General features: G+C 38.6%; 1 long non-coding RNA gene across 14 annotated transcripts in view; it reads left to right on the top strand.

Moving 5' to 3' along the window:
- The window catches only part of LOC106991591 (uncharacterized), a 60,963-nt gene that overhangs the window by 22,870 nt on the left and 25,118 nt on the right, over positions 1-12,975 (top strand). The gene's annotated exons all lie outside the window — the stretch shown is intronic.

Below are 12,975 nucleotides of genomic sequence, written 5' to 3'. Positions count from 1 at the left end.
GGGGTTACACTGTCCCCCATGTCAGAGCTAGTAGACCAGAAGGGCAGAGGTGTCCAGCGACATGTCCAAGGTCTGTTAGCGTTCTTGAGACTGAGCCCTGGAGCTCTGCTTCCCAGACCTGTGGGTTTGCCCCATGAGATCCCAAGTTATCGTACTGATGAGTAAGAGCTGAAACCTCTTAGTTTACAGCGTGCAGACACGTTAGTTGTCACCCTGCAGCGCGGGCTGCCCACCGCTCCAAGAATGTGAAATGTCAGAGCTTCCACCATGAGAGGAGAACCTGAGCGGTGTGTGATCCTGAGGGAGAAGTCTGTCTTCTTCAACTAGCTGTCCCCCTGCTGCTGCTGGAGCAGGGGATCCGAGGGTCGACTGGTTAGTCATGTACAGTAATCTGGGGACCCCGGATCTAAATAGAGTGGCCTTAGTTATTAGCCCACTTAGGCTTCAAGGAGTGACTGGTTAGTTGTGTACAGGAATTTGGGGACCCTACAACTAAATATAGTGGCATTCGTTGTTACTGAAGATAACTGTCCAGTGTTTTTGAAGAACTAAATACTGTCTTGTTCAGTGGTGTTTTGGCCTCAAAACATCACTAAAGTAGTGGTCAGTTAATGAAATTATTATCTTTCAATATTAGGTGCCTAAGGTATTTTGGAATATATTCTGATCCATTTCTTAATACAAACAATCATATCTGTGCCACTTGTATCCAAATCAAAAGTTTCTCTTATTTTTTACTTTCAAATTTCAAAATATAACTGTTTCAGAGCTGGAAAAAAATGAGTCTTTGACAAGAATAATTTGCATAACTGGATTTAATTTGTCATTTGCAAACTCTATTGTGTTTTAAGAATTGTTAATGATAGGTTATGTTAAACCAATGATTTTGAAGGTCTATTAAGATGTTACATTCCAAATAGAACAGTATTTAAATAAACCTTTCACAAATTTGTATTTTTCTCTTCATTTGTGTGTGTGTGTGTGTATTTGCTGATGGAGTATAGAATGCTTCCTGAGAAGTCAACCTAATCCCCAAATTCTAAAATGTTCTCATTATCCAGCTTAGTTTTTTAAAAATCAGAAATTCAGGCTGATCTATTTATATTCACAGACTGGTGCTATCAAGTTAATCCTATAATTAAAATTCATTTCCCAAAGATGTTACTAACATCCTAGAAATATTAAAGATTTAAATCCTAAAAATTGGTATGGAAATGATTCAATTTTCTCTAATTTTTTTCCTCCTCTCCCAGAGTGATTCATTTCACTTTCTGTGTCTTCCTCCATGAACCATAATGCTTTTGCGGAGATCCCTAATTCAGTGAAACCTGTTTAGGGGATCATCTCCGTTAGAAAGACAGCTGCCGAAAAGGCATTCACTTTCCGAGCATGGATTTTAGATTACGGCCAATCAAGACTCAGAGCTGGAGGAACACCTGTCAGAGACGTTTTTCTACAAGAAGATGGTCTCTTTAATCAGGTTTCATTGCACTTCAGAAAAAGATTCATTTTAAAATGTGGGTAAAACGGCATCTGCTTTTATGATTCATCCTCACCATCCTTTTAAAGCTGAAAAACCAATTTAGAGTTTATTTACGACACCATTCTATGGCAGAAGGAGAAACTTCAACAAAGTGTTTAACGAGGAAGGACTTTCCCAGATGTTAGACTTGTAACTTGTGAAGAAATCTAAAAATCTAGTTTTGAACTTTTCTCCTGTGAGTGTAATTAACGATAGGAATTCTTCAGGGCCAACTTTTATAAATGTTTAAGCTGAATTGGGAAAATATCCTTCCTGAAAGCTGGGAAACTGTCCTGTGTTGAAATTTGTTGCATTTATCTGTGAACAATGCAAAATATTATTGATATTGACTGGTGTTTAGAGGAATGACACTCAGCTTTCAACTCTGCTCTAATTAGAGGCACAGTTAAGTATATAAAACACAGGTACCTTCTAACATCTGCAGACTATATTGAGCGTAACTATTAAAAGACAAACTTCATTTTGTGAACTGTAATTTAATGGTATAACTGTGCAGACCGGAATATCGGTTAATTTTCAAAACATTTTATTCTACACCAATTAGCTTGGGTCCTAGAGGGCAAAATGACAAGAGGTTACTCGTTCACTATGTATTTAATTAATTGAAAAATGCTCAAATTGCTTTTACAGTTGTTATTAAAAAGTAGAATCAGTGTTGCCAGTGCTCAACCATAATTGGAACCCCAGGGAATTAAATATTTAGCATTAGTAATGTAACAGCACTTAGGACACAAATTTCTATTTTCGTAATGAAAGCTATACACTGTGAGTGCAAGCGGCTGAAACGACAGCTGTGACAAGTGAAACGGCCTGGGATATTTCAATAAGACACCTCATTGGACAGCAAGTCTTACCACATTACTCGTTCGTAAGAGATCTGCAAGTTTAATTCCCAATAGAAACCCGTTACCCAACTATTTAGATTTCTAATTGCATGCAGGATGAACAGTTGGGCAAATGTCTTGGCTGTAAGTGGCTGAAATGTATAGTGCTTTCTAAATAATCCTATATAAGTTCATGCCTTTGTCAGTTTAAAAATAGCAGGACTGTCAGGGAATAAAGATCTTGTTTGTTTTAAGTTTAATTACATTTTAAGCATAAATGCTTTCAGTGTTACAATGAGAAAAGTTGGATATTAGACTCTAATGAGCTACAGTGGTAGACGGCTAGAGACCCTAAGGGATTCCCTCCGTAAATTAACTGGATAAAAGTACTTGGTTAGGATATAGTTGATGGCTGAGCTGTTCTTGAAACCCAGTTATAGAGCTGTCTCTCACTCCTGTTTTCATTCTAAACAGGCCCTGTAGAGACTTCAGCGGCCGCCTGTTACAACCGTTCAACTTGTCAAAATGTATTATATTACTCCACTAATAAATAGTATTAAAGGGTATTTGACTTCATTTCTCCTTTTCAGAGGGGATCAGGTTGATAAACACAACTGGCTTAGGTCGGTCTCATTTTAATTTGTTTATGTCATCTAAGTAATACTGAAGGTCCCTGGTTTGAATTTGGCAAACATTATTTTCCTGGGGATGTAAAACTTACAAAATATTATGGACAATGGAAACAATTAATGGAGACTATTTATTATAGAATCCCTGTCCATGAAAGATGTATGACTTTGACATGTTTAGCCCATGTTCAAAGTATTTGAAAAACCATAGCTAAACTGACATTCTTTGAAGCACAACTCGCCTAATTCCTTTGCCAATCACATTCTGTCTTTTCTTGAAAAAAAAAAAAAAAGAAAAAGTTGCAAGAATTTTGGTTTCACCATCTTCTTTTGCTTACCATTGTCTGAGACAGTTGTTTTCAAGAATTTATTCTAACTGATCATGATTTCTATTTACTTTTTGTAATGTTTAGATGTAAAGGTTATTTTTTTTTTTAAAGAGAGAGAAAAGAAAAATGTAGATATATATTTGATAAACTCTCCCTTTCACCCTCTCCCCTAGTCTTCCCTCTCTCACTGGTGATCACCTTTGCTAACAGTTTGATAACGTATCAAGCATCCATAATATTTTCCATAATATTATACATGTGCACAAACAGATGTTATTTATACAAATTACGTATAGCGTATTTATTTAAAGAACATACTTTTTTCCCCCACTTAATCATCACGGATACTTTCCTATAATGGTGCCCAAATCTTCCTTATTCTTTTTCCTAGCTAATTGCCATTCCATATTTTAGAGGCATAAGATTCGCTTAGCTATTGCCTGTTGATGTAATTTGAAGTGACCTCTCGTTTTTCACTATGGCAGATAGCGTGGCAGTGAACTTCCGAGTGTGCCTGAGTGTATGCGTGTGTGTGTCTGCAGCAGATGTGTGTACATCTTTGAGCAGATGTCATAAAACGATACTGAACTAGCATTTATTGCATGATTACTCTGTGCCAGGCACTATTCAAAGCTCTTTACATATATTATGCCGTTGCATCATTACAATAAAAAGCTAAGATGTATTGTAATCTCCATCTTACATATAGGAAAGCTGAGGCACAAGAGAGGTTAAGTTGCTTGCCAAAGGCCACAGGCAAGTAATAGCAGAGCCTGGGGTCAAACCCAGGAGGTCTGGCACACCAGTCTGAGTTCTTAACCGAACCAGTGTGCCTGCAGAAATGCTTTGTTTTTCCTTCAGAAATGCTTTGTTTTTCCTTCTAATTTACCTCTACTTAGTAGTGAGTTTGAATGTGGTTTCATATGTTTATTGCCATTACATTTCTTCTTCTGAGAATTGGGCTGTTTCTGTCTTTGCTCATTTTTCTCTAGTGGTGTCTTCTTAGCAAATTACAACAGATCTTAATTGTTAATGGCTGTTGGCTCTTAGTTATACTTCGTCAAATATTTTTTCTAAGCCGATTGCTTATATTTTTACCTTGGTTTATTTTAATATTACAAGTTTTGCTTTATGGATTGAGGTATAAGGAAGTTTTTCACCACCTACAAGATTACAACTATGTTTTCCTTATGTTTTCTTCTACTACTTTTAATTTTTTAACAGTTTTGATCTTCCACTCAAGTGGGATTTATTTGGGTGTGCAGTGTGAGATAAAGATCAAACCTTTTACTTCTAGTAACACCCACAGGTTCCTTTTGTAAGCTGTCCATTTTTTTCTCTATGGTTTGAAAGATAACCTCTGTTTAATACTATAGTCTGCCTATATATGTCTCTGGATTGCCAATTCTCTGGAATATTTCACTTGTCCAATCCTACAGCATCACACTTTTTACCATTATAACACAAAAGTGAGTTTAAAATCTTATAATTAAAAAATAATCTCTATCAAACACTCTCATATTATAAAAATAATTTATATTATAAATATCTATATATAATACAAAATTATACATACGTAAAAATTTTAAAGATACTTTAATGACATACATTTGCTTTTTCAGATAAACATTTGTGTCAGTGTAAAATTTCATTTAGAAATTCCTTTGGGATTTCAGTTGGGAATAGATTGAATTTATAGCACAATTTAGGGGAAGGGATGAATCTTTCTAATCCTCACTCCTTATGATATCTCAGAATAACACCTCATAAATAGCTGTTGAATGAATGAATATGTGCTTTGTTTTGGTTTTAGAGAAAAGGAGAGGGGGTAAATACTTGTTTTTTTTCTAGATAGCTTAAAAATTCTTAAAATGATCTATTTCATTAGATTTTAAATTTATCATTGTGAAGTTCTATTATACATAGTATTTTCACCTAAAACATCTTCCCCATATTTCTAACTATGTACACTTTCTTAATCCAAATGTAGTTTACTTTGCTTTCTCCACTTTTCATCTTTGTCAGACAACAGTTTTACTTTATTGGTCTATGTATATAAAAATTTTGATATTATTGATATGCTCTTTTTCACTTGTTTTTCTTTCATCTTAATTCTTCCTTTTACTTGTTTTAGTTTATATGATTGACTTTTTCCTGGGTCTTTTGGCTGAATGTAGAGTGTGTTTATTTTTTCCTCTCTCTTTGTTTTTAATACATACTTTTAGGCTATAAATTTTCCTTTGGGTTTTGCTTTGACTGTGTCCAGTAGTTTATACATATATTGCTTTCATTGTCTTTCTTAACTGAATAGCCTATAATTTTACACTTTTATTATTTTTTAACCAAAGATTTGTTTTGAAAATAGCATTAAAAAATAAATGGTTATAGCAGTATTTTGGGGGGGGGCATAGGTAAAGAAGAGAGAGCTATCCATATACTGTTTATTTTAGGTTACTTTTTTTTCATAATAGCTTGAGAATAAAGCCTGTATCATTTGCCCTTTGGGTCATATGTTGAGATTTCCTTTGTAGTTAACTTTTGTAAACATTCTGCATATTTAAAGAAAAATGCCTTCTCTCTATAGGAAAAGTATCTTTAAGTTTACTTATTAAATCAACTTTGTTAATTATGCCTTTCAAATACTCTACATTCTTATTTTCCACATATCTTAACCTGTCAGTGGCCTAGAGCTTGTAGTTTTAAAGCTTCTCCTGTATCTCCAATAATGTGTTTATATATTTTGAGGCTGTGTTGTTTCATAAAGATTTGTTTGTACTGTATCTTCATGGTGGATTGTGTATTTAATTGATATAAAATTTCTGTCTTTGTTCCCTTAGATTACTAAAGGAAATCTTTTCCCCAGTGTGGTGCTTCTTGTGATTTTTTATTTTATTTTTTGAGAGTCTGGAGTTATTTCTCATTTTTCTTGCTTCTCCCTCAGCTCCAGACCTCAACAGTGAGCCTTCCCTCGGCACACTTCTCCCTCCATTTGATGAGCAATTCTCAGTAGCACACACTGCTGCTGTAACCCACTGTACCTGTGAGTGAGGGTGAGTGAGTGTGGGGAAAGGCTGGCACTAGAGTAGGCCAAGGGAGACCCAGGGGGTGCAAAATTGAGGTGATCACGGTCAGTGACTTCAAAGTCAGGCAGACCTCGCAGGATGCTGAGAGTGTGTGTTTTCCTGAATTTTGCACTCTAAGGCCTCACCTGCCTCCCTGGAGTCCTTGTCCTGCTAACAGAATCTGTTGTTCTCCAGGTGGGCCTCTCAGTGATATTGAGAGACTGCCCATCACTCACTCTGGGTCTTTCAAACCTGTCATCTCTGAGTCTGCTCCATTGAGAGGGACGACTTCATTTCCATAGTAGTTATTCCTATACCTGTTTACAGTGTGATTTGCTCTGGAATTTCTATTAATCTATTCCGGTCTTCTTAATTCTTATTTTCATCAGGGTGACAATGATGAATTAGTTAACAGTGAACTAACACTAAAAGAAAAACAGGAGGTCTTCACCTTGCCCTTCTTCACTTCATTCTACTCCTCAGAGATAACCCTTGAAAAATCTCTAGCTGTTTCTTCCATTATTTGCCTTCACATTTCTAAGTCATATGATTTCTGCTTTGCTTATCAGTTAAAGGAGTGCTTTATTGACTTCCACTCATGACATATGAATATATGGTTTTGTTAGTTTACCATTCCTATTGCTCTAAAACTTTATTCTCCCAATATAATTTTTGGTTAAATTTGCTTTTTTACTGCTGGGCAAAATAGCATAACTAAACTTCCCTAATCATTTACACTTTTTTCCCTTGATGCTAATAATGGACTTGTTTCCATATTTGATTAATTTCCATTTGCTCCATCCATTATTCACTATCAGCAGTTTCTAAACAGTTAGATCTACCAGATAATAATTTATCAATTCTCTTTTGGTTATTTGGTTTTTCTTTTCTAGGGAACTCTCTCTGGAAATTTTCTTTCCCTCCTTCTCCAGTTTGCATTGATTGCTTTCTTGCTTTGCCACCTGGTTGTCGTCCTGAAACTTATATTTCTGCTGTCCTGTGTTAGAGCCTGTGTTTTCTTGCTGTATGTCTTCTTCGTTCTCATTTTCATGGAGCACATCCTTTCACAGCTTTTTACAGTAGTATGGAAGGAAGTAAAATATTTTCATGTGAAAACGTCTTTACTGGAGGTGTAACACTTTTCTAAGAGCTCTATCTTATACCCTGATTGCTCTTATTCTATAACTGCATATTCTTGTCTCATTGATACACTATCTTCTCTTATTTTTCTGAGGTTGTTAATAACTTGATTTTCAGCACTGTTTCCTTTGGTGCTCCACATGGTCTCAGCTTCCTCCAGATCCCATTTTTTGATATGTGTAGGTCTTTTTCTTTCTGTTGGAGGATCTCCTCAAATGTCTTTGTGGTCATTAACTGTAATATTTAAGAGAAAGGTACTCAAAAGCTGATGGGAAGCTGTGTGTACCTTTGTGAAGCTTTTTGGTGAATGAATTGGAGGATCAAGGGGCAAGCCATTCTTGACTCTGAGGAACACTTGAACTTCTTGAAAGTCTCTGTTTCTTTAGACTCAGGTCTTGAGAGGTGAACCTACCAATCTCCTCTTTGGGAGGTCTGATTTGGTGGCTGACTTGGGCTTCCCTGATGGCTCAGTGGGTAAAGAATCTGCCTGCAGTACAGGAGATATAGGAGACTGGGCTTCACTCTCTGGGTCAAGAGGATCCCCTGGAGAAGGGAATGGCTACCCACTCCAGTATTCTTGCCTGAAGAATTCCACAGACAGAGGAGCCTGGCAGGTCACAGTCCATGGGGTCACTGAGAGTCGGACACAACTGAACGACTGACATTTTCAAACTTTCTGGAAGCAAGGAGGAGGAAGGCCCTAGGGAGTATGCTTTAAAAAGTATGTGGCTTTTTTAAGCCCCGTGTCTTGAACAGCTCTTCTCTCTGCATGGAATCTCTGAGGCTGGACCCTTTAATTTAATGTCTCCTGCCCCTGACCGTTGCCAGGATACATAGGAGAGGAGAGAAGATCTGGGAGTCTTACTGCTGTGCACAGAATTTGAGCCTATCTCCACCTTAACCCTCAGCCCCCACACTCCACCATACCTGTTTCTTCCCATTCCTGAGCCTTTAGGTGCCATCGGCTTCATTCGCAGTTTTACTCCCCTTTGCAGAATTTAGATTCTAGTTTCCTTTCCTCTTTAAAGCCAGCTTATCACTTCTCCACACTCTCTGCTTTCGAAATTGTTTTGATGTCTTTGAAGATGATTTTGATATCTTTCGTGCAGTCATGTCTTCCTTCTTTTCTCCTTACATACTTGCATCCTCTTTGCCTGGAATGGAACCCTTATCTCTCCTTCAGGTCTCAGCTTTACTGTCACCTCATCAGAGACCCCTCTTGGGGGTTTCTCCATTTTCTCCCTCTTGTATTGTCTTTTGGCCTCTCTAGGCTGAAAGCTCTATCTTTTATCACTCTTAACGCAAATCCTGGCACCTGCATGATACATATTTGCTGAGTAAATAAACACAGCAGAGATAGGTTGTTCTAGACTGCAGGAAGTACACCGTTTTCCTTCTGCCTGGCCTGGAGGAAGCTGCTATCAGAGGCACCCATGTTGCCTTTCAAGTGCCAGATCTGGGACCACATACTGCTTTACGAAGGAGTGAAGCTGGATCCATGCGGAGAGGAAGATTATGTCTGCTCCTCATTCCCTCACATCTGTGTTCCAGCTGTGATGACTTAAGCCCTGTCCTTTTTGGAGAAGAGTGTGTAGATCAGTGATCTGGGGTTGGGAGTTGATTCATCATGTTAATAATGAGAGCTCACATTTATTGAGCCCTTCCTACGTGCTGGGCACCATACTGCATGTGCAACATTTTGATGTCGTTTGGTCACTAAGTCATGTCCGACTCTTTTGTGACCCCATGGACTGCAGCCCGCCAGGCTCCTTTGTCCCTGGGATTTCCCAGGCAAGAATACTGGAGTGGGTTGCCATTTCCTTATATAAGATCTCATTTAATTCCCACCAGGGGGTAAATTATCTCTGTTATTCCTGTTGGTATAAATGAAGAAACTGTGACTCAGGGAAGATGAATTGCTTGCTCCAGTCCATGGGATTCATGAATGAGAGAAGTGGGACTTGGACCTGGCTTTGTCTGATTCCAAAGCTCCTTCAGTTGGTGTCATCGTGTTCTACCAGTTTCTGTGATGTTTTCCTCCCTCTACACTTAAGCATCACAGAATCACTGGCTGGAGTCATGACATCTTAGAGGAAGAAAAGATCACATTTGGTGAATGTGATCTTCTTAGAGGAAGAAAAGATCACAAAGGTCATCTATTTGGTCCAGCTCCTGTTGGCACTGAGGAGAAAACGTATGCCTGACACTTCCGGTCACCCATCATTTGCAGGGTGAGCACTGCATTTAGCACTGATGCCTCATAGGAAATAGCAGGACCAGACTCTGTAGCTCACCAAGGCACCTACAGAAGGGCACAAAAGTGGGCCCCAGATCGTTTTGGGCAAGTGCACATAGCCGTCTGTCTACAGGGTAAAGGAAGCTATAGTCTGATGTAACTTAAGTAAATACAGTGCTTAGCCTGAGAAGGGCACCTTGGGAACCTACTCTGACATCGCCTTTCTTCTGACTTATAATTAACATAAAACACCTATTAGTCAGTTTTCCAAAACCCTTGTGCCACCTCAGGCTTTATGTTAAACACAACACTCTCGCAGCCCAAGACTGCAGACTCAAAGGGCAATGTGCAAAAAAAGGCACAGCAGGATATGTTCCAAGATTCACCCAACAGTACAAATTTTGGACTAAAATCACAGGCTATTTCTCTCTACTCTTCCTCCCCAAGTTTACCTACTCCCAGGGTTTCCTAGGTTTGCAAAGATTTGAGGGTAAGGGGATTACCACTGAAGCAAGTAGGTTTCACATTCTGATGGTGTTTTTGTAGCTGCCACATGTGGCCCCGTGTTAAGTAGCTGAACATTTCTGTTTGCTGGCAGCCAAAGTCAGCCCTCACCTCCTAGGGAGCTCCTTCTGACTTCAAAAAGCATTCCACAGGATTGTAGAGAACAGGGAGTGGGGGAGAAGGTTACCACTTATGCTGCCTGAATTCAAGTTCCATCTTTGTGCTTCCTGGTTATTAAAGCCTCTCAGGAGACAATGAAAGGGCAGAGGATTTACAGGGGTTTCTTCAGATAAGGTGCTAGAAACCCAGATATTTGAAGGAGAGATTGCATTCTTTTAGAAGCAACTTTTTATTTATTTTTTTTTTCTAAAAAGCATAACTAAATCTTCAATTGGGAAGGTTCCTATCACAGATGTGCGAAGTATACTGAATCAGTTAAGGGATCCCTTGCTATCCATGAAAGCTCATGTTTTTGCATCTCTCAGGAAAAAAGCAGTCATTTAGAATGTTTTCCACAGTATGGCAGTTCTACTGGTGGCAAGTGAAGCCAGCCTAAGGAGGCACTGCTTCCAGAATGGCATAAGAAATGTGTCATTTACAAACTGTCACTGTGCATAGCTGGAGCGTATAAATGAAGCCAGAATAAATATAAGCTGGACACCCCCTGACTGGAGTCATCTCTTTTTTAGTTTGTTGATGTTTTACTTTATAGTGACTTCTGACAATTTAGCTACCAACAGATTGTCATGAAAAAAATAGCTCTCTTTCTCTCTGAAAAGTATGATTCTTTAAAAAAGTTATTAACTAATTTACTATCGGGATTAAGCACAATGAGTTTCCAAATTATGGCATCATCTTAACAGCAGTCTGCCTGCAGAATTTTTGAAAAAAATTTATTTTTGCCTGTTGGCATTTCTTAAATTTGAAAAAGCCTTTAAAGTCTTCTAGATTGTTTTCACCATTGAAGATAAACCAACATAATTCTTATTTTGTTCTACTTCATATTTTGAGTGAAATTTTAAAGTAATGTAATAATTCTTTTTTAATTTACAAACTTTGGGCAGAATCCTTAACACAGTACAATAAGTTGCTTCATGAGCCAGCTTCCTTCAACAGATTTAATAGAGATGTGAGCATACTTTGTTCTATCAAATGAAGGTAAAAGGCTGATTTTTATTTTGAAATGTAGCCAGTCAACAGATACTTATTGCACATCCCTGTGCATAAGGAATTGTGTGAGATGCCATAGGCATCACATGTTTGGGATGCAATGACTAACTTAGAACATCAAGCATCTTCTCTTATCCTTCTGCAGTGATACGTATTGAGTGTGAACTACACATCTGTTGTGATGATCTTGGGGAGAAAGGGGGCGAGGTTCTCTCAGCAGCACCTGCCCTTTGGTGCTGAACCTGACTATAGTCAGTCTCCCTGTCCCTCTGGTCTTCGGTCTCTTTCCTCCCCCTAACTCACAGGTCAGACTGTAGTTGGAGTGGAGCTGGAGGTTTCTCTGTGTGAAGCTAATTGGCCCATTTGGGGCTGAAACCCAGATTCTTAGACCTCTTAGCACCTTACTTTAGACAGCTGGGCTTGGTGCTTTGGATGCAAATGCTAATTGTTAATCATTAGGAATAACTTTCTCCATTGAGGAGACGGGGTTGGCTGGCTACTGTATCAGCCTTGACTCACGCTTACAGTGGGAGCTTCGGTCCTCTGTGTAGAAACAAGTGAAGTTCAGGCGTGGGGCCGATATGTCCCCTCTCACATTCCAGGGGACAGTTCAGTGGGTGACACATCCCACGACCTGGCCTCCTCCATGATAACATGCAATCACCAGGAGTTAACTTAAACAGTAACTAGCTAGAGATTGATGCAAATGTGTGAACCGCATGCCTATTTGTTGGCGGCAGCCTCAAAGGCTACCATGGTGACTTCTGGAGGAAAAACTCTCTTCCTCTTCTGATTGTATGGATTTGTCGGCTTGAGAAACCTGCACAGTGATTAGGTTGATGGTCTTTGTTGGCCCGAGGCAGTGTTCTCCTTGTGTTCTTAAGTAACAAAGCTTAAATGTCTCAAGAAATAGATGTATAAAGGAAAACATTTACTTTTTAGTGAATTCAGAACTGCTGACTTACAGAATTGAGATGCGTTCAATATGCATAATAGCCTGGATCTGATAGGCCGTAAACTTAAGGAGTCAGAAGGATCCATCATCTAATTTCCAGATCCAGAATAGTAACTCTTTCTCCCCTTGTTCAAACAGCCATTCCTAATCCACCCGGCACTCTTCCCCGAGCCCAGATGTGTTGTTAGAACCTTCCTTAAGACAAGTTGAAGGCAAGTGATTGGAACTGGTGCTTCAGGACACATTTATAGATCAGCTCTGATCTAGGTAGCTTCATTCAAGGAAATGTCAGAATTCTATGTTTTCTGGGAGTCTACACTGGTTTATGTTGGGATATTCTCACTCTCCTTCTGACATGACTTTTGTGTATTACTCTCCAAATGGCATCAGTTTTCAGCCTAGACTTAAGTACTCTTCGTGTAGCTACCAGGCAAAAATAAAGGAAATTTCCAAGTCACATACAGTTTTAACATCATAATAGGATGCCATATTATAACTGACTTTTAATCAGTGTTAACTAGACTTTATTAGTTTGAAAAGTGAACTATATTCAGTCTTTGAATTTTTAAACCATTTCTCTTTT

Source organism: Ovis aries, chromosome 14, assembly GCF_016772045.2.
Source record: "Ovis aries strain OAR_USU_Benz2616 breed Rambouillet chromosome 14, ARS-UI_Ramb_v3.0, whole genome shotgun sequence".
NCBI classification, from domain to species: Eukaryota; Metazoa; Chordata; class Mammalia; order Artiodactyla; family Bovidae; genus Ovis; species Ovis aries.
Note: the sequence above shows the minus strand (reverse complement) of the source record. Positions and strands in the feature narration are given on the sequence as shown.